This window comes from Elaeis guineensis, chromosome 6 (genome assembly GCF_000442705.2).
Source record: "Elaeis guineensis isolate ETL-2024a chromosome 6, EG11, whole genome shotgun sequence".
NCBI classification, from domain to species: Eukaryota; Viridiplantae; Streptophyta; class Magnoliopsida; order Arecales; family Arecaceae; genus Elaeis; species Elaeis guineensis.
In genome coordinates, this window is record NC_025998.2 from 7,740,392 (window position 1) to 7,760,347 (window position 19,956).

The 19,956-nt window shown below is 35.6% G+C and overlaps 1 pseudogene; it reads right to left on the bottom strand.

Moving 5' to 3' along the window:
- Nucleotides 1–7,231: 7,231 nt before the first annotated feature.
- Nucleotides 7,232–7,838, bottom strand: LOC105047450 (DNA damage-repair/toleration protein DRT102-like; annotated as a pseudogene).
- Between the last annotated feature and the right edge of the window lie 12,118 nt (nt 7,839–19,956).

The following is a 19,956-nucleotide window of genomic DNA, read 5'->3' on the forward strand; positions in this document are numbered from 1 at the left end:
ACATCAAAAATCAGATCAAAATACGTCAAAAAGTCAAGTAAATCTCTTCAATCCTCCTCTTTCAATCTGCTATGAATTTTAAACTTGATTTTTTGCCGATTTATTGTCAGAAAAATTTTTGAAATCCTAGTTCAACAAGTTCCCCTATTTTTTTATTTTTTTTATCTTTCCGGCACCGTTAGGCTGCCGTCGGTCACCGGAGCTTGTGGTTGTCGTCGTCCGGTCGTCGAAGACTACCCCTTTAGTTGTGAACGGTGTTGGCCGGGGAGGAGGATCTCCCTTGTGGGTTGTGGCCTTGCCTCAGGAACAGGGATGAGTTCTCTGTTTCGTTAAAAAAAAACAGAGAGAAAGAGTCCTTGTTTTACCGTGGAAAAAGAAGAAAAAAAAAACTATTCGACCACTGTTGGCAGAATTGGATTTTTTGATGCTTTATATATAAATTTTTTTATTTTGCTTTTTAGATCCTTGAATATGTTGTACTCTCAGCTTCTCTTGTTCTCAGCTCATTGAGTCTTCCAGATGAACTTTTTCTCTGACCATTCTCTATACACATGTAACAAATTTAAAATTAAAAAAAAAATCACTGGAGCCTATGGTTGTCGTCATCCGATCGTCGGAGACCGCTCCTTTAGTTGTGGGCGATGTTGGTTGGAGAGGAGGATATCCCTTACGGCCTTACCTCAGGAATGAGGGATGAGTCCTCTATTCCATTAAAAAAAAAAAAAAAAGAAAGGATCCCCTATTTTACCATGGAAGAAAAAGAAAAAAAAAAGAGAAAAGAAAAAATGATCCACAGTTCACACAATAAAAAAAAAAAAGAAAAAAGATGATCCACACTGTTCTGTTAAAAAAAAGAGAGGATGAGTCCTCTATTTTACTATGGAAGAAGAAGAAGGAAAAAAAAAGATGGTCCACAGTCTACACAATAAAAAAAAAAATGGTTCACACAATATAATTACATAAATTTGTTAATTATAATCCAATTGGTTTAGGTATATAAAATTTGACTCGTCTATGTGAGAGTCTCAATCAATAGGTCAGTATTCTTGCATATGATGAAATATATTTAATTTTGTACACCTAGGACTTGCTTTTTTAAATAAATATAATTATGGTCTTTATATCCATCTTATTTTTTTAGATAGCTTGTGGTTTCACTTTATTTTCTTATTATTTTTACTATATCTTATTCTTAAAATAATTAATTAATTATCATATTTTATTTTTCAGGTTTAAATTTTTATTACAATTACAGTAGCTTTTGCTCAAATTTTGTTCCATCAACAAAGCCTTCAAGCAAGTTCTATCTATCAAAAAGCTTTAAATCAGGTTCTATTGTTCTAAACTTTAAATTTATTGATTACTAATTTTAGTTAATATTTGTTATTTTATTTATCAAAATGATACCTAGAAAATATCCTTCGGATCATAAAAAACTTAAGAAAAAAAGAAAACAAGAACAATTGATTCAATCATTAAAAGGAGGTCTTGATAAATTTATTATAAATAAAAAAAGTGATATAGTTGAGAATTCAAATAATATTGCTAGTAAATTTGTCAATAAAAATATAAATATTACTTATGAATTAGATAATGATAATAATATTATTAATAATGATAATACTAATAGCACAGATGATCTCATTAGTGGTGATAAAAATTTAATGAATGAAAAATCAAGTGAATCAAATACTTTTGACATTTATGATCCTAGGATATGGGATAGTCTTGATATAAATTTTAAAGATTTATTAATTAAAAATGATCCTAAAAGAGATATTAATATAAAGTTCCGTCTTGATCAATATAATAGACATTTTTCTTTAACACATTATGATCGAACTTTACCAAATGGAGAGCAACATGACCGAAAATGGTTAGTATATTCAAAAGAGTTAGATAAATTATTTTATTTTTTTTGTAAGCTATTTAAATCAAATGATAATAATAGTAGAAGTCAATTTGTAAGTGATGGCTTTAGAGATTGGAAACACCTTAGTGAAAGACTTAAAGCTCATGAAACTAGTAATGATCACATTCATAATATGATCACTTGGATTGATTTACAGAATAGATTTAAAAAAAATCAAACAATCGATAAACATATTCAAGAGCAAATTAATAAAGAGAAAGAATATTGAAAAAAAGTACTATTAAGAATAGTAGCTGCTGTTAAATTTCTTGCTCAAAGTTCTCTAGCTTTTCATGGAACGAATGAAAAAATTTATCAAAATAGTAATGATAATTTTTTATGATTAATTAAAATGATTGCTATTTTTGATCCAATTATGCAAGAACATCTTAGACGTATTCAAAATAATGAAATTCAATATCATTATCTTAGTCGTAAAATTCAAGATGGGTTAGTAATTGCATTAGCATCTAATATAAAAAATTTAATAATTAAAAGAATTAAAGAAGCAAAATATTATTCTATTATACTTGATTGTACTCCAGATGTAAGTCATCAAGAATAAATGTCTTTAATCATACGATGTGTGAATATTTCAAAAAGATCAATAACAATAGAAGAATACTTTTTAGAATTTTTAAAAGTAGATAATACATCAGGTTTAGGCCTTTTTAATGAATTACAATCTATTATAGAAACTCTTGATTTAAACATTGATGATATGAGAGGACAAGGATACGACAATGGATCTAATATGAAAGGAAAAAATCAGGGAGTACAAAAAAGATTATTAGAAATAAATTCTAGAATATTTTATACACCATGTGCTTGTCATAGTCTTAACTTAACACTTTGTGATATGGCTTCATCTTGTAGTAAAACTAAATTTTTTTTTGGTGTAATACAACGTATATATAATGCATTTGATGGTTCTACAAAGTGATGAAAAATTTTACTTAATAATATACCTAATTTAACATTAAAGCCATTGTCACAAACACGTTGGAAAAGTCGCATTGAGAGCGTCAAAGCAATAAGATTTCAAACTCCACAAATAAGAGAAGCTTTATATCAATTAGCTGAAATTTGTGAGGATTCAAAAACAAAGAGTGAAACTGAATCTTTAGCAACACATGAGCTTGAAAATTTTAAATTTTTATTAGAAATGATTATTTGGTATGATATACTATTTACTGTTAATTTAGTTAGCAAAAATTTACAATCTAAGGATATGCATATAGATATTGCCATTGATCAATTAAAAGGATTAGTTTCATTTTTTGAAAGATATAGAGAGACTGACTTTACTTCTGCCATGATTTCAGCTAAGAAAATTACAAATAAGATGAAACTTGATCCTATATTTCGTATAAAACGTCAAGTAAAAAGAAAAAAATAATTTGATGAAAATATTAATGTAGATATTGAACAATCACCAGAAGAATCATTTAGAGTTAATTATTTTTTATATTTAGTAGATCAAGCTATCTTTTCATTGAAACATAGATTTGAATAATTTCAATTATATGAAAATAATTTTAGATTTTTATTTGATTTCAAAATATTAATTTCATTGGATGAAGAAAGTTTGAAAAAATTTTATCTTAATCTTCAAAATATTTTAACAAATGGTAATCATTATGATCTTGATGGGATTGATTTATTTTCAGAATTAAAAGTTTTAAAAGTAATTATGTCAAAAGAAAATAATACTGCTATGGATATACTTAATTATATTAATGAAATGAATTGTTATCCAAATACATCAATTGCATATAGAATATTATTGACCATACCTGTCACTGTTGCCTCTGCTGAAAGAAGTTTTTCAAAATTAAAATTATTAAAATCATATTTACGATCAACAATGTTACAAGAAAGATTAAATGGTTTAGCTATGCTATCTATTGAAGAAGAATTATTGTCAAATATTGATTACAAAGAAATTATAAAAAATTTTGCATTACAAAATGTACGTAGATTAATTTTTCAATAATAATTAATATTTAAAATATATTAATTTTTAATAATTTTTTTTTATTTGACTTCAGGTCTAAACAATATCAGGATCGGCCCTGCCCTACCTCCTTTTGGTTGAAGCCATTCTGGAGCTATTTTTGTTGATCCACTGTCTCCTCCGAACATATGCACATAGCCCTATTTTGCCTCCGATCGATATCCAGCCTTTTGCGCCTCTGTTGTAATCCTTACAAATTGTATTCTTTCCTTCTTTAACAAGATTGGTGATAGGTGTACGTTTTTACCTACTCAATCTCGCCTTTCTTCAAACAAAAAAAAGAGAAAAAAAAGGAAATATGTTCGAGCTATGGACGGGGGAAGAGGGTGGGAGCGCTGGGGCTTTGCGGTGTTTCGAGAGTCGCTTCCCCGGTTGAGTTGTGACAGTCGATGAGGGAAGTGCGATCTAGGTGCAAGTGAACAAGGGCAAATGCCGGAGTGTATGCACGGTGGATAGTACGCAATTGGGACTTGGTGAAATACAAAGGGTAGCGTGGTGTGTTATCCACCGTGGGATTTGACGCGTTCTTGTTGCACCTGGTGCATGCAATATGGAGGCCAATTCTAGGGTGTTCGTTAACCATCGGCCTTTGATGACTTGGAAAGGAAATTCTGCTCTACTCTATTACTTTTCCTTTTTGTCCTTTTATTAAATGCTTCTACGCTTTAGTCCACTCCTTTCTTCTCCTTCTTGTTAGATCCATTGGGATCATCGGTCAACCCGGTCCCTTCATGTGAAACTGTTTTATGTGGAAGATATACAGGATTTAATTCCATCAGTCTTTTTTTTTTATATATAAAATAGGTCATTCAAACTCATCTAATATGGATACTTACAAAACTAACACTTAATCCCCACATTACAGAGATTTAATTAATAATAATGATAATATTTTATATTAAAAATTATCCTCACCAATTAATCTCATGATGAGATCAAAAAAATCTTTGAAAATTTTTCTTTCCAAACATAGGCTCCCAAACTAGTGACGATTGACGCATTTACTTGACACATGGCATTATTGAAGATTATCCTATAATCTTATGTATCAATGTAGAATGCCATCCCTAATATCCATATATCGCTTTACCATTATTATATAGATAGATATATAGATATAGATAATAATTTAAAATATTTTTTTATTTTTTATCATACTATTTATATTTATATTTTTATTTAAAAAATATAAAAAATAAAAAAATAAAACTTGATATGTGGTATTGCGGGAGATTATCCTATAATCTTAAGTGTTAACATGGAATACCACCTTTAGTATCCATGTATAACTTCATTATTATTATATAGATATAGATAAAGCTTTAAAATATTTTTTATTTTTTTATCATACTATTATGCTACTATTTCTTATTTAAAAAAATAAAATTTGACATGTGGTATTGCGGGAGATTATTCTATAATCTTATATATTCACACAAAATACCACTCTTAATATCCATGTATTACTTTACTATTATTATATAAATAATCAGAAAATAAAATATTCCTAAATGGATTAGGGGCATCTCGCATGTCGATCTAGAGAAACGATCCTAAGTGCTCCGCAATAAAAGCTGCTATCCAATCAGCCGCCGTATTCGTCTCTCGAAAAGTATACCTTATGATGAGATCAGCATAATTAGATAGTAGAGCTGCAATATCCCGCAAGAGGGGATGGTTGGTATCCCTCCGAATATACCTCTAGAGCCAAGTCACGACTGTCGTCAAATCACCCTCGATGAATAGGTACTCAGCATGAAGGGATCGACGAGCATGATGATTTTAGTCTAAGCAGCTCGAAGCTCCACAATAGGAACAAATGGGTTCTAGAGCTGGTTGCCTTCGATCGCCATAAGTCTGGAGGTGGAGTTACGGATTATAAAGCCAACTCCTCCTCATCTTCCTCTGACACTATCATCGAAGTTGACTTTGAAGAACCTCAGATAGGTAAGTGCAAGATCGATTGGACCCTGAAAACCGATAGGTAAAAGTCTTGATCCGATCCTTAGGACGCAGCATAGAGAGCTTGCAAAAGAGCATCAACACAAAGAATGAAGAGGTATGGGGATAAACAACAACCTTGCCATAGCCCAGTGGCAGAGCACAAGTCAATCGAGGGCATTCCATTGATTAAAATGATAAAAGTGGGTCTGTAGATGCATACCATGATTTAGCCAATCCAACAGGGGTAGAAGCCAAACTCCTCAAGGGCTTGCTCCAATAACCGCCAACTCATGCAATCGTTAGTCTACTCGATATCCAACTTGATTACTATAAGACTGCGATGAGTGAAGGCTCAATAGAGATCATGCATAAACTCCTGAGTAACGAGGATATATTTTTGATCAAATTATCAAATCAAAAACATATGTTCTCTTTCTTTTGTGTTGGAGGTTATGAAAGCATTTGTTGTATAAATATCCGAAAAGAGAAGCAACCAAAAAAAAAAAAAAACTTCTGCTAGATATCAGAGGAAGGATCAATCCATGGTTTCCCCAAAAATTCTAATCTCATTGCAAGATTAAGAACTAAATGATTAAAAGTTTTTTTTTTGAATTTTTGAATTAAATCAATGAGTCTAATTTTGTGAAGGCCTGCAACATCTCCTCTCCATGATCAAATCCATGTTTCTATTGGATCTTGAAATACGATTTAGTTTTTAGTAGGTCAATCGAATAAAAAAATTTAGGATAAACTATGTCGGCAGTCCCTGAATTATATCATATTTTTTTAAATGATCTTGAAACTATAAAATTTTAAGATTTAGTTTTTAAATTTTTTAAATCATTTTAATATTATCTTTCGATGAGTTTTGATGACTTTCTCTCATCGATTTACTTCTTTTTTTTGCCTTGAATTGATGCTTACCTGGACAATCAAGCTCCATCGACACCCCACATGAATCACAGAGCGCCCAAAAAAAAAAAAGAGAATGACCCATCTTCTTCTTCCTCCTGACCGACCCATCGCCTCCCCCCCGCCCCCCCGGCGGCTGCCCCGCCGCACCCCCTCTGGCCACTCCGGTGCTCGCCCCGCTGCAAGGTCCTCTGCGACAGGGCAGCACCAAGCCGATGATCCGCCGCCTCGCCTGCTGTGGTGGTGTGAAGCGGATTAGTGGCCTTATCTACAAGGAGACCCAGGGAGTCCTCAAGATCTTCCTCGAGAACATCATTCGCAACACCGTCACCTACACCGAGCAACTCCCCCCACCCCTGCGCCCGCCCCGCCGCACCCCTCCGGTCACACCCCGCCTGTCCTGGCACTGGTGGGTTGTGTGCTGGTGCCCCCCCGGCCCCGCCCCCCTATATGGGCGTCTCCATCTCGACTGTGGACTGGTCGAGGAAGGACTGGATGTCGTTCGGCCAGGGCGCATTGTCGGAGGCCGGATAGGGGGACTTGAAGGTGGTGCGAAGCTAGGCGGATCTTGACCGCATCGACGGGGTCGATGGACATGCCGGAGATGGAGAGGACGTTGTAGGCGTTGATGGAGCTGGTGTTGACGGCGTCACTGACGGAGGAGCAGGTGGCCACGTACACGTGGGGGAACTTGTTGGTGAAGATGGAGACGCCCATGCCAGTGCTGCAGGCCAGGAGGCCGCGAGTCTCCGGCTAGTCACCGACGGTCGAGCTGACGAGGCGGCCGATGCGCTCATCGATGGAGTAGTACTTATCGATGCGAGGTCGACGACGTCAACGTTGGGGATGGAGCGAAGGTGGGCCACTAGGGCGTCCTTGATCGCACATCTGAAGGCATCGACGCCGACGTAGATCCTCAGGGAGGGGGTTGGTGGAGCGGTGCCATTCTCCACCCCTACGATGAGCTCATCGCCTGACACCATCATGGATCACTGATCTCTTCCTCTCCACTATTTCCACTTGAAGCTTTGCTTGACACCAGTGAGAGTGGGAACCACGGGGGTGTGCGGGTGGCGAGCAGTCGGGGCGGCGGCGGCGGCGAGGCCAGAGAGAAGAAGAAGAGGAACAGAAAAAAAAAATCCATCCAATCAGCGCCAGTGCCTTTGTTCACGTGAACGGAGCCACATAAGCATCGGTAACTATCACATAAAATTTTTGATGCAAGAAAGACATCGAAAATGAACGAAGGATAAAATTAAAACAGTTTAAAAAATTCGAAGATTAAAGTTTAAATTTTATAGTTCAGAAATTATCTAAAAAAATTCGATATAATTAAAGAACTACAAACATAGTTTATCCAAAAATTTATTGGGCTAGGGTCAAAGCTCCTTCACCATCTACCTTCATTGAAATCTTCTACACGGCATTTGATGCTTTGATTTTGATCTCGGTGCATTAATCTCTGATTCAATTTTAAGTTGTTTTGTTGTGAATCCATGGTCTAGAAGCACAGAAACAAAAGCTTTGAAATTGATGGAAAAACAAGAAAAAAAAGTTCGGGGGTTCATCATTGGCCATGCGATCATCGAAGGCAGCATGAGGTTGTTCTTTATTTTAGTAGGTCTGTGTTATCTATGGGCATATTAACATTCTGCGCTGCAAGATCATCCAAATCATTCCTCACAAACACCACTCTCCCATTTTTTCTTGATGTTGTTTGTCTTAATCCCTCAGTCAAGTTCCTCAATTTGTATGTCAATCAGCATTATATTGTCTAAGAAGTTCTCTAGCAATGATTTTATAAAATCTATCACCTAATTCCACTTTGTTGTGGAGGTAATCTACAGCAACAGACCATCCTTCTCTTTGGGATGCATCTAAGCTAACTCAGTGGAATCACCTCAAACTCAGGCACCAGCACAGGATCTTGACTCTGTGTCAACCTTAGGCTGTCAGCTCATTTATTCACATGAGCAAATCTACAACCATCTAGCAACTTTAATTCGTACGATAGTAGAAAGATCTCCTATCCTAACAATCTTTCAAAATACGGCTTAGTGGACTAAGGGATCAGGTATAACGATCTCAAGATTTCAGTTAGACCGCCTATGGTTCTGTCTTTATCGAAAAAAGATACCAAAAAGATCCTTAGATAAGTTGAATTGGAGGAGAAAATAGTATACTACTACTCTCTCTCCCACTTTTACTCTCTTTTTCTTATTGTTTTCAAGCTTCAACTAAATTAGGCATCGGGGGATTTCCCATTGAAAAACTCCTGACAAATGTGAACTTTCCTCGCAGGTTCTCTCCGATGCCTAGCTTTTCGAATAGAGTCCAACTCCAGCAATGCATCGGAGATGTGTAGCAACATACTTCATGGTTGCAGTAGACTTGGAAAAGGTATGCGAAATTCATTGTCATGTACGCTCTACAAAGAAACCAGCGAATAGAAATTTCTATACAAACAATTTTATACCGGTTGATGGAAGGAAACACTGGCATAATGTACTGACTCCTGTGGCTGTCCATTCTTACAATTGCCGCAGTTTTCCGGTAAAAAAATCAATCTGCTTTTCACCCATGTTCATAATGTTAATCATACAAGAACTTACGGATAATGTTTACACAGTGCACCGCTATTGGAAAGCAGAACAGTGACTATTTAGTCCCATACGGGCAACATTCTCAAGCAAAAAAGATGCTTACTTTTGACCGTGTATTGTTGTACCATCGCACCATTGACAAAAATTATGACAAAATAAAGTAAATACAACTGGGGGGAAACATTAGTGTGTGAAAGCACTATAATTATATAGCCTTTTTTTCAATTGAAAATTGAATTTATCATCTTAATGAATATTGATAGTTTGACAAGGAAAGCAATCCTTCCCGATATAGTACATAGATCATTAGACAATAAATCATCAACATTTTAACCACATGATAAATTTTGTGTCAACTCTGCTAAAGATAGCTTGAACCATCAATATAAACCCGTATAATAAACAAGCAGTTTTTTTTCTAAAAAAAAACCTTACGTAGGGTAAATTTAAGAAGAAAGTAATTATATTTCTTTAGATCGTCTCCCTTGCTAATGTAAATGAAAAAACTATTCTTCTTTTGTAACTCTCTCTCTCTCTCTCTCTCTATATATATATATATAGTAAATGCAAAACATAAGTGAACGCTGCTGGAAAAGCTTCAAAACTATAATACCTATTTATGCTTTTGTGTTTTCTAATAAATATTTTCTGACTTTTTGATTATTAAAATTTTCAGATCTCAGAGTATTTGATAATAAACTATTTCCTGATTTTATTCCAGCTTGCTAGCTATATATGTTTTGGTTTTTATTTGTAATGTTTTGTTAATTTCATTAACCATAAACAAATATTTCATTAACAATTTTCCCTCTTGAAGATTGTCAAATTGTAGGTGTTCATAAAGATCTTTCAAATTTTCTTTAATATATTCCTTCCACCGCTTTTCCCCCTAAATCTTCAAATCTTGCCTACTTACAAGCTTCTTTCTTCCCTGTGGAATAGAGCTCAAAGCTCGCTATCATTTTTTTTTGTTGGAGAGGAAAGCATATTGAATAAAAACAATAAATGTAGATTATGTGAATGCAGCTGTAAAAAGTAAATAGCATAGAACCAGAACATAAATGAGAGTAAAAATATAGTGGTAGAAGGACCGAGCCTGACCCCATGGAAAGAACTGTCCTTGACCCTGCTTCAAACCGCATGAAATTTAATTGTGATGATACTACAGAGCGTAATTTTACTTGGACACAATTAACAAATCATAGTAGTAAACGCCATATTGATAACTGGCTCATAACTCACAAATCATTCATACGGGAGAAAGGAGAAAACAATAAGAATGAAATGTACTAAGCCATTTATTTCCTCCAAGCTTCTCAAAAAAGAAATGTACTAAGCCATTTATAAATTGCATCCAATATGGTGAGCAGGATGCCGTTTGTTGCATAGCAATACGGATACAAATGCCAACAATCCACCAAGAAAACAAACGACAGCGAGGCGGGCCTCACATGCGCTCGCATTGAGCTTTCATGGTGCTCAAGGATAACAGTTGACAGAAAAAAGATTCAAGTTTAATTCTTTAAAAAAAAAAAAAAAAACTAAGTCTAAATAAACTTGGGTCTAAATAATCTGCATCTCCCTCTTGATGGATCTTGAACCAATTCATTCGTCCCAAAACAACTCACTGCTACATGTATAATTAATTGGGAGTAATTATATTAATGAAATTGGACTAAGTAATTTCTATTCCTAAATCCTTACCACCAAAATGTCATCACAACAGCTTTAGAATATCTTTCTCGATGAGGAGTGCCAACATTGGGATATAGCCTACTTGACACAATCCTTTTAAATTCTTTCGGACAAAGACTACGGAGACAAAATGGAATAAAAAGACGATTGCTTTGTGGTACAGACTTGTGCACAGCAAACATTTAAGCACTCGATAGAAGGGATTTTGCTCTGGAATCCAGATGCGAGGAGCTGAACTTCTGTGCAGCTGCACGTACTTGTTTGGGAACGGTAAAGTATTGAGTCTTCGAGTAAGTAGTTGAAAACAACTCCATATAGGGGGGCAAATGGGTTGGGTCTCCCCACAATCTGGCCCAGCCTCCATTTCATTATACTCAGCCTGATCCGTATTTAAAAACCTTGGATTGGATCAGGTTCAAAAGTTAGATCCAATCTATGTCTTGGTTCAGGTCTGGATCTTGTATTTTCATTCCGATGCGGACGAACTTGACAGGCACGTCTTTGGGATTTAACTTGGGTCGACAAAAATGGACCCAACCCGACTCATACTCAAATTATATAAACTTTCTTCTCCATCACTCTAAATATTTGTTCTAATTCTAGACTCCCATTTAAACCAATTTCTCTTTCTCATCTTAACAACTATATCTCCTTTTATTTATTCAAACTTAAATTATATTTAAACATTCATATTTTATTATTTGTTTTGCTTAAATCTTATTTATAATTCTTTCAAGTATATCAATATATGTATGTGTGTCTGTATTTAAAAATAGAATTTCTAAATTTAAAAATGATCTATTACTTGGTTGAAATTAAAAGTTTTTGCATAAAACACAAGTTTAAATTGGCTCATTTTAGTTTTATTTATTTCTTTTAGTAATTTTTTGAGCCATAGAATCTTATATTTAATTTAAAAAGAATAGCTAGACGTTTGATTCGAATTGTAAATCTAACTTGATTTGAATATTTTAACTTGATTTGAGGTCATACTTGAATCTGACTCAATCCAAATGGCCCATTAGATTCAAAATATTGAAATGGACTCAACTAACCCGATTCAATTAGCTAATGGATTAGGTTCACATCCAAAATCATGACCCGAATCAAGCATACTTTGGTTCCCCAACTGATACCAGCCCTAAAATATTGGAATCTTTGGTGCAGACCACGATATCAACATTTAGTAGGAAAATGGTATTAGCCGAGAAAAAAAAAAAAAGGAAAGTTGAATAAGACATGTTTAATCTGATTACATAATTCTCGACTGCACTCACCCTCATCTCCAAAAATTTGCAAATAAATGTTGCAATTCTATTAATGGACAATTGCTGCATTTTTCAGGGACAATCTTCACGATGGGACCATGGGGTATCGCCCTGGAAAAGCCTGGCCGCATATCTTTATCCAATCCGATTGGGTACCAAAGAGAGAAATGGGTGTGATGCCAATGCACGACAGGCGTTTTTTCTTTTTTTCTTTTCCATGGAGCATATGGGGCTGAAAAGAGTTTTGTGGATCACTGAGATCTCCCTTGAGAGTGAAAAACATAGAAGATGATTTATGGATAAGTTTCATGTAAAACAAGTAATGCGCCAATTGTTGCTTATTGGCAAAAAGATGTTGCATATGATGGAAATTTTTAGATGCATTTGATAAATATCCAACCTAACTACTAGCTTTGTTGCTTGATTAAAATTTAAAATTAAGATAATACTATAATTCTACGGTGTGCCTATATGCCTATGAGAGTGTGTTTGGTTTCCGATTGGAATTGGAATGGCTTAAATTAGGAATCAGAATGGCTATATTTTGTGACATATTTGGTTCATGATTGGACTAGGAATTGGATGCTGACTCCAAAATTAATTTTTTTAAAAAATTATTAAATAGAGATGTGTCTTTGGAAAATCAAGTTCCCAAGTAAACCTTTGATCTAATGAGACGTGAATACTTGGAGGGAGTTGATGTTGGAGTATTTTAATTCCTTCCTAAATTAGAAATGGGAATGAGATTCCCATCAACCAAACATATAGATGAATACATATTAAAAATGCTATCTCGTTTTAGTAGCACCAAAAAAATCGAAATTTTTTTTATCCATGTGCCCTTCAGCCATTCCCGATGATCATACCTGTGATTTTTTTTTTTTTTTTTTTTTTTTTTTGAGAGTAAAATGAAGCGAGTTACATGTAGGCCCTACCCACGTAGTTGAAGGCTTACAAAGGACCATACCTGTGATGTTATCTACAATGACTTTTCTCATATGGCAAGGAAGTTCAAGCAGTTGATTCCTTAGCTGTTAAAGAGAACTAGGATGTTTTCGAGGCATAAATTAATTAATGTATCTTTAAAGCCAGTGCACTTGATCACAAAATCCATAACATCTGAAGTCCATAAAGCAATGAGCTCGCTTGGCATGATAGCAGCTGCACATGTTCAAATTGAGGCTAGCAAAGAACCTGAAGGTCTGGCCAATGCTAGCGAACGTTGTCAAGAGAATGCTAACTGAGATTATGCTTTCCAAGTAGAAATTTGCATGTCATTACCTTTTCCTAGAAGGGTCAATGTAAATTTTTTTAAGTCATACGTACACTATACGCATTAAGCCCTAAAGTAAATTCGCTAATGTACAGTTTTACTTCTTTGAGGATAGCTCGAGCTCAGATAGTAGATCATATATTGTAATTGAAAACACAACAAAGAAATCCATATGTTGGTCATCCCCGATTTAGGGGGGAGAGTATTTATAGAGTTTCGGTGTTTATAGAGCCGCTCGAATCAACTTCTGATAGAAAAGAAGAGGAACAAGCGGTGGCAGCCGCAGCAGCAGCCATATCTCCTCAGTGGCTACCTCCCTTTTACTAGCAGCTAACAGGAGAAGCTGAGGAAAAGTATAATGATTGGATTTTACGTCAAACCGAAATTGTCTGTCGGCATAATTCTTATCGAGATTTTTTTGTTTTTCCTTTTTGAGAAACTTATTAAGAAAAAATTGCATAAATGAAATACCCTTCGCATGATTGAAAAACCGAATGCCTCAGAATTTACCAGCAAACTGATTCATATTGATGCTTTTCAGAAAAGCCTGGACTGTGTAAGATCTTGTTATATCCCCTACATGTGCATCGAAAGTGCCGAAGAAGCTTCAGGGATGACTTCAATTGAACAAAGGTTTTTGAACCTAACATATTTCTGAAGCATCCAACGATCGTCTAAATTGGAGCGCGTCAATGTCCGAAACATTTGATTATTGGTATAATCCCTTCCATATGCCGGTCTTCATCAAAAGAGCTTGGTTTGCAGGTGACCTAACTCAAGAAATCACAAACCCCACTTGTTGGGACAATCAAATCTACTCCCCCCGATTTAAAGTCGGCCCCCCAATTCTGCTTTGGCAACAAATGTTGGACCATCAAAATAAGACCGTCACGAAAATCATCGATTCGACTATAGCATCTACAGGATTCATCACTCCGACATTCAATCGGCTTCACGGAATATGATTAATGGCCAACTATTTATCGATTAGCCGACTGCTTATTGGTAACTTTCGATTGCCTTCTCAAATAGCAACCAATCCAATCGATCCGATCCACTACTACAATGACTCTTCGATACAAAATATCACGCCCCCGATTTGAGATTGTGAATCGAGGGTCGCGGCAACCGCCGCATACTCATGAAGAACTCTCTCCATAAGCATGCAAGGCATCACATCACGATATCAATGCATCGCAGCGGAATAAATTCAAATAATTATTATTCAACTGTAATTTAAGTAATTAAATCAAATGTCTTACATCCAATAAAATTTTTATTAAAACAATAAAACAATAGATCTAAGTTCAATGAAGTTGACAATGCTAATCTCGCTTCTAAAAGCTCTGTCCCAATATTTCGTCCCACGCTCGAAATTAATTATCTGAATCTGAAAAATAGAAAGAAAGGTAATGAGCTAGACAGCCCAGTAAGTAACAAATATCTCAACTAGATAATTCAGATATTATATAATTTTCAAGAATAATGCTGCAAATAAACATAAGATTATATTTCATGCTGATTTAATACAAATCAAATATTTTCAAATATTCATATATAATATAATTATAAATTCGATTCGATTCAAAACCACTCGTAACTCAACAGCCTTGACTATGACCAACGTTTAACCCCCATTGGCGGGGTCCACAGAATACCAGCGCACAACCCCCACTGGCAGGGTCCACAAATACCAGCGCACAACCCCCACTGGCAGGATCCACAAACACCAGCGCACAACCCCCACTGGCAGGGTCCACTGAGTACCAACGTATAATCCCCATTGGCGGAGCCCACTGAAACATAGTTAGGCTGAGAGCATAAATCCGATATGTATCAAAACACTTTGTACCATAATATATCATAATTTTTCACTGAACATGTGCATAAATCGACGTACCATAATATTTCAAAAGTACTTTTCTTTCAAAACATAATTTCATAAATCATGCATAATTTCAGAGAATAATTATTTATTTTCAGAATATGGAATATCTCGAGAAGATGATTCATTACTTACCTTTCACGGAGTACTGAATGAATAGATCGACTAACTTCTAGGAGATTCTTCCGTGCCTATTATCCAAAATTATATTTTTATATTAATTTTAATTCAAAATTAAATCTAACAAATTCCAAAATCAAAACCTCACTTAAAATCAGACTCTTCCCTAAACTCGATCAAGATCATCAATGAAGCCTTCCAGTTCACTAATCCTAGAAGAATAACTTTAGAGAGAGAGAAATCCATCAAGAGAGAAAAACAACATAGAGAGAGAAAATTCTAGAGAGAGAAAGTAGAGAGAGAAAGTTCAATTTTAGAGAGAGAAAGTCATGGTTCAGACTGAAAGAAGAGAGAGGAGAGAGAGAGAAACTCTCTCTCTCTCATCATTTTTCATTTTTTTTATTTATTTGTTCATTTATTTATATATATATAAGTATATATATATATATTTTTGTTATTATTATTATTATTATTATATTTTATTTTTATTTTTATTCTTTTCTTTTCTTTTCTTTTCTCTTTTTCTTCTTTTTCTTTTCTTTTCTTTTCTTCTTTTTTTCTTTTCTTTTTCTTTTCTTTTTCTCTTTTTTCTTTTCTTTTCTTCTTTTCTTTTCTTTTTTCTTTTCTTTTCTTTTTCTTCTTCTTCTTGGCTCTTCCCGCGTCGGAACAGGGGACCGGCGTCCCCTCTTTTGCCGGGCCGTTCAGGCCACGACCGCCGCAGCGAAGGCCGACGAGGGCCACTCCCCCGATCACGGAGGAGCGTGGCCAGCGATCGATTCCGATCGCCGGCGTCGGAAAATTCAAGGAAAAGAGACCAAAAACAGAGTCTCTTTCCCGACTGTAGATCGGCGACACTCGTCGTCGGAAGCCTCAATCAAAAATACGAAAAGAAAGGGAAGGAAGAGAGGAAGGAAAGGAAAGCTCACCCCCGGCCTCCGGTGACCTCACCGGCGAGAAATCACGACGAGAAACCAACAGTGCCCGCGGCTCTACTTCGGGAAAATCGGAGAGAAAGAGATGGAGAAGAGGCCGATGATCGATCTCAAGAGAGAGGGGAGACCTTCTTATAGAGGGTCCTAGGATTTCAAGAGATCCTAGGACTCCTAATAGGCTTGGGTCTCGTCGGAGAAGAAGACTCCTACCGGGAGTCTTCTTCCCAATTTTTACTCTGTTTTTTTTTTTTTGGGCTAGGTCTGCTGGGCTGGGCTTTGTTTGGACTATCACATTCTTCACCCCTAAAAAAAATTTCGTCTTCGAAATTTTTCATACCTGTCACCAGTGTATTGGAAGCCTGTGCATTCTGTTGGGTAAGCGCATAAACTCTTCCCTGGATTTTAGAAATCTGTCCACCACCCCTATGTCATCCTTCAAAAGTTCTTTGGCCAACTTAATTTTCAGTATTTAGCGGGCAGCTAGCAATTTTATGATCCTTCTGACCACATTTGAAATAAGCACCTGTATTCCAATAGCAATCCTTGTCTGCATGATTTTTGTCACATCTGGAGCACGGCTCACCATCAATCTGTTGAGTCTTATTGTCTACTGCTCCCTTAGCTGATCTTTTAATGTTTTTATTATTCTGCCCTTGTGTATCATTTGATTTTGCTCTCTTTCTTTGCTTTCTTTCCTTTTCCATGCGTTCTTCATTGACTTCTCTTTCAATTATCAGTGCTTTGTTTACCACATCTGCATAAGTTGTCAATTCATATGGAACCACTTATTTTCGAATTTCAGTTCTCAGTCCCATCTCGAACTTGTGAACACGTTCTTGCTCACCATCCACTAATTTCGGAGCAAATTTTGCTAACTTTGTAAATTTTGCTTTATATTCAGTCACACTCATACCCTTTTGCTTCAAATAAATAAACTCTTGCTCTTTCTGGATCCTTATACTCCGAGGAAAATACTGATCATAGAATGCAATCCGAAATCTTTCCCAGGTAAGTATTTCACTGTCTTGTTCATGCTTGCGCTGTAGTCGCTGACACCAGTTGTATGCTTCTCCTTGTAGTAAATAAGCTGCATATCGAATCTTTTCTTCATCAAGACACTCTTGGACAGCGAAAGCCTTCTCCATCTCCATTATCCAGTTATCAGCCTCCAAAGGTTCAGTAGTCCCCTTGAAAGCTGGAGGGCAAGCTTTTTAAATTCTGAAATATTGTTCCGTTGTACTGGTTGCTCTCCATGTTGTGGTGGTGGATGCTGATGTTGTTGTGCATCTCGTTGTATCTGCTGTTGTTCAAATATTTACTGCTGTATTTATTGTTGCGCTTGTACCATCCTGATTAGGGTCTGCATTAACTGAGCCATATCTGGTTCTTGACGTGCTCTCGAAGCACTCCCATTAGGATCTACGACTCCCTCCTCCTGAGGGGTGCCACTGGTCAGATGGAGAGTGCTACCATCCCGTGGTTGTGATGTCTCTCTTGCAATTCCTTGAGTAGTTCTTGTCATTCTACGGGGAGGCATGTTAACCTTGTAGGAGTAAAACCTTATTAGATTCATTTATCTATTTGTTAGGATGGGTTTATTATGATGCTCATATTCTAACATCCCAATATTCCTAATGTTTACCCACTTACATTCATACTATGTCAAATTCTATGTGTCATAATTTATCCACTTATGCTCTGATACTATATTAATTGTCACGTCCCCGACCCGAGATTGTGAATCGAGGGTCGCGGCAACCGCCGCATACTCATGAAGAACTCTCTCCATAAGCATGCAAGGCATCACATCACGATATCAATGCATCGCAGCAGAATAAATTCAAATAATTATTATTCAACTGTAATTCAAGTAATTAAATCAAATGTCTTACATCCAATAAAATTTTTACTAAAATAATAAAATAATAGATCTAAGTTCAATGAAGTTGACAATGCTAATCTCATTTCTAAAAGCTCTGTCCTAATATTTCGTCCCACGCTCGAAATTAATTATCTGAATCTGAAAAATAGAAAGAAAGGTAATGAGCTAGACAGCCCAGTAAGTAACAAATATCTCAACTAGATAATTCAGATATTATATAATTTTCAAGAATAATGCTGTAAATAAACATAAGATTATATTTCATGCTGATTTAATACAAATCAAATATTTTTAAATATTCATATATAATATAATTATAAATCCGATTCGATTCAAAATCACTCGTAACTCAACAGCCTTGACTATGACCAACGTTTAACCCCCATTGACGGGGTCCACAGAATACCAGCGCACAACCCCCACTGGCAGGGTCCACAAACACCAGCGCACAAACCCCACTGGCAGGGTCCACTGAGTACCAACGTATAATCCCCATTGGCGGGGCCCACTGAAACATAGTTAGGCTGAGAGCATAAATCCGATATGTATCAAAATACTTTGTACCATAATATATCATAATTTTTCATTGAACATGTGCATAAATCGACGTACCATAATATTTCAAAAGCACTTTTCTTTCAAAACATAATTTCATAAATCATGCATAATTTCAGAGAATAATTATTTATTTTTAGAATATGGAATATCTCGAGAAGATGATTCATTACTTACCTTTCACGGAGTACTAAATGAACAGATCGACTAACTTCTAGGAGATTCTTCCGTGCCTATTATCCAAAATTATATTTTTACATTAATTTTAATTCAAAATTAAATCTAACAAATTTCAAAATCAAAACATCACTTAAAATCAGACTCTTCCCTAAACTCGATCAAGATCATCAATGAAGCCTTCCACTTCGCTAATCCTAGAGGAATAACTTTAGAGAGAGAGAAATTCATCAAGAGAGAGAAACAATCTAGAGAGAGAAAATTTTAGAGAGAGAAAGTAGAGAGAAAGTCCAATTTCAGAGAGAAAAAGTCAGGGTTCAGACTGAAAGAAGAGAGAGGAGAGAGAGAAACTCTCTCTCTCATCATTTTTTATTATTTATTTATTTATTTATTTATTTATTTATATATATATATATAAGTATATATATATATATTGTTATTATTATTATTATATTATATTTTTATTTTTTTCTTTTCTTTTCTTTTCTTTTCTCTTTTTCTTCTTTTTCTTTTCTTTTCTTTTCTTCTTTTCTTCTTTTTTTTCTTTTCTTTTTCTTTTCTTTTTCTTTTTTTTCTTTTCTTTTCTTCTTTTCTTTTCTTTTTTTTCTTTTCTTTCTTTTTCTTCTTCTTGGCTCTTCCTGCGCCGGAACAGGGGACCGACGTCCCCTCTTTTGCCGAGCCGTTCAGGCCACGATTGCCGCAGCGGAGGCCGGCGGCCGACGGGGGCCACTCCCCCGGTCATGGAGGAGCGTGGCCGGCGATCGATTCCGATCGCCGGTGT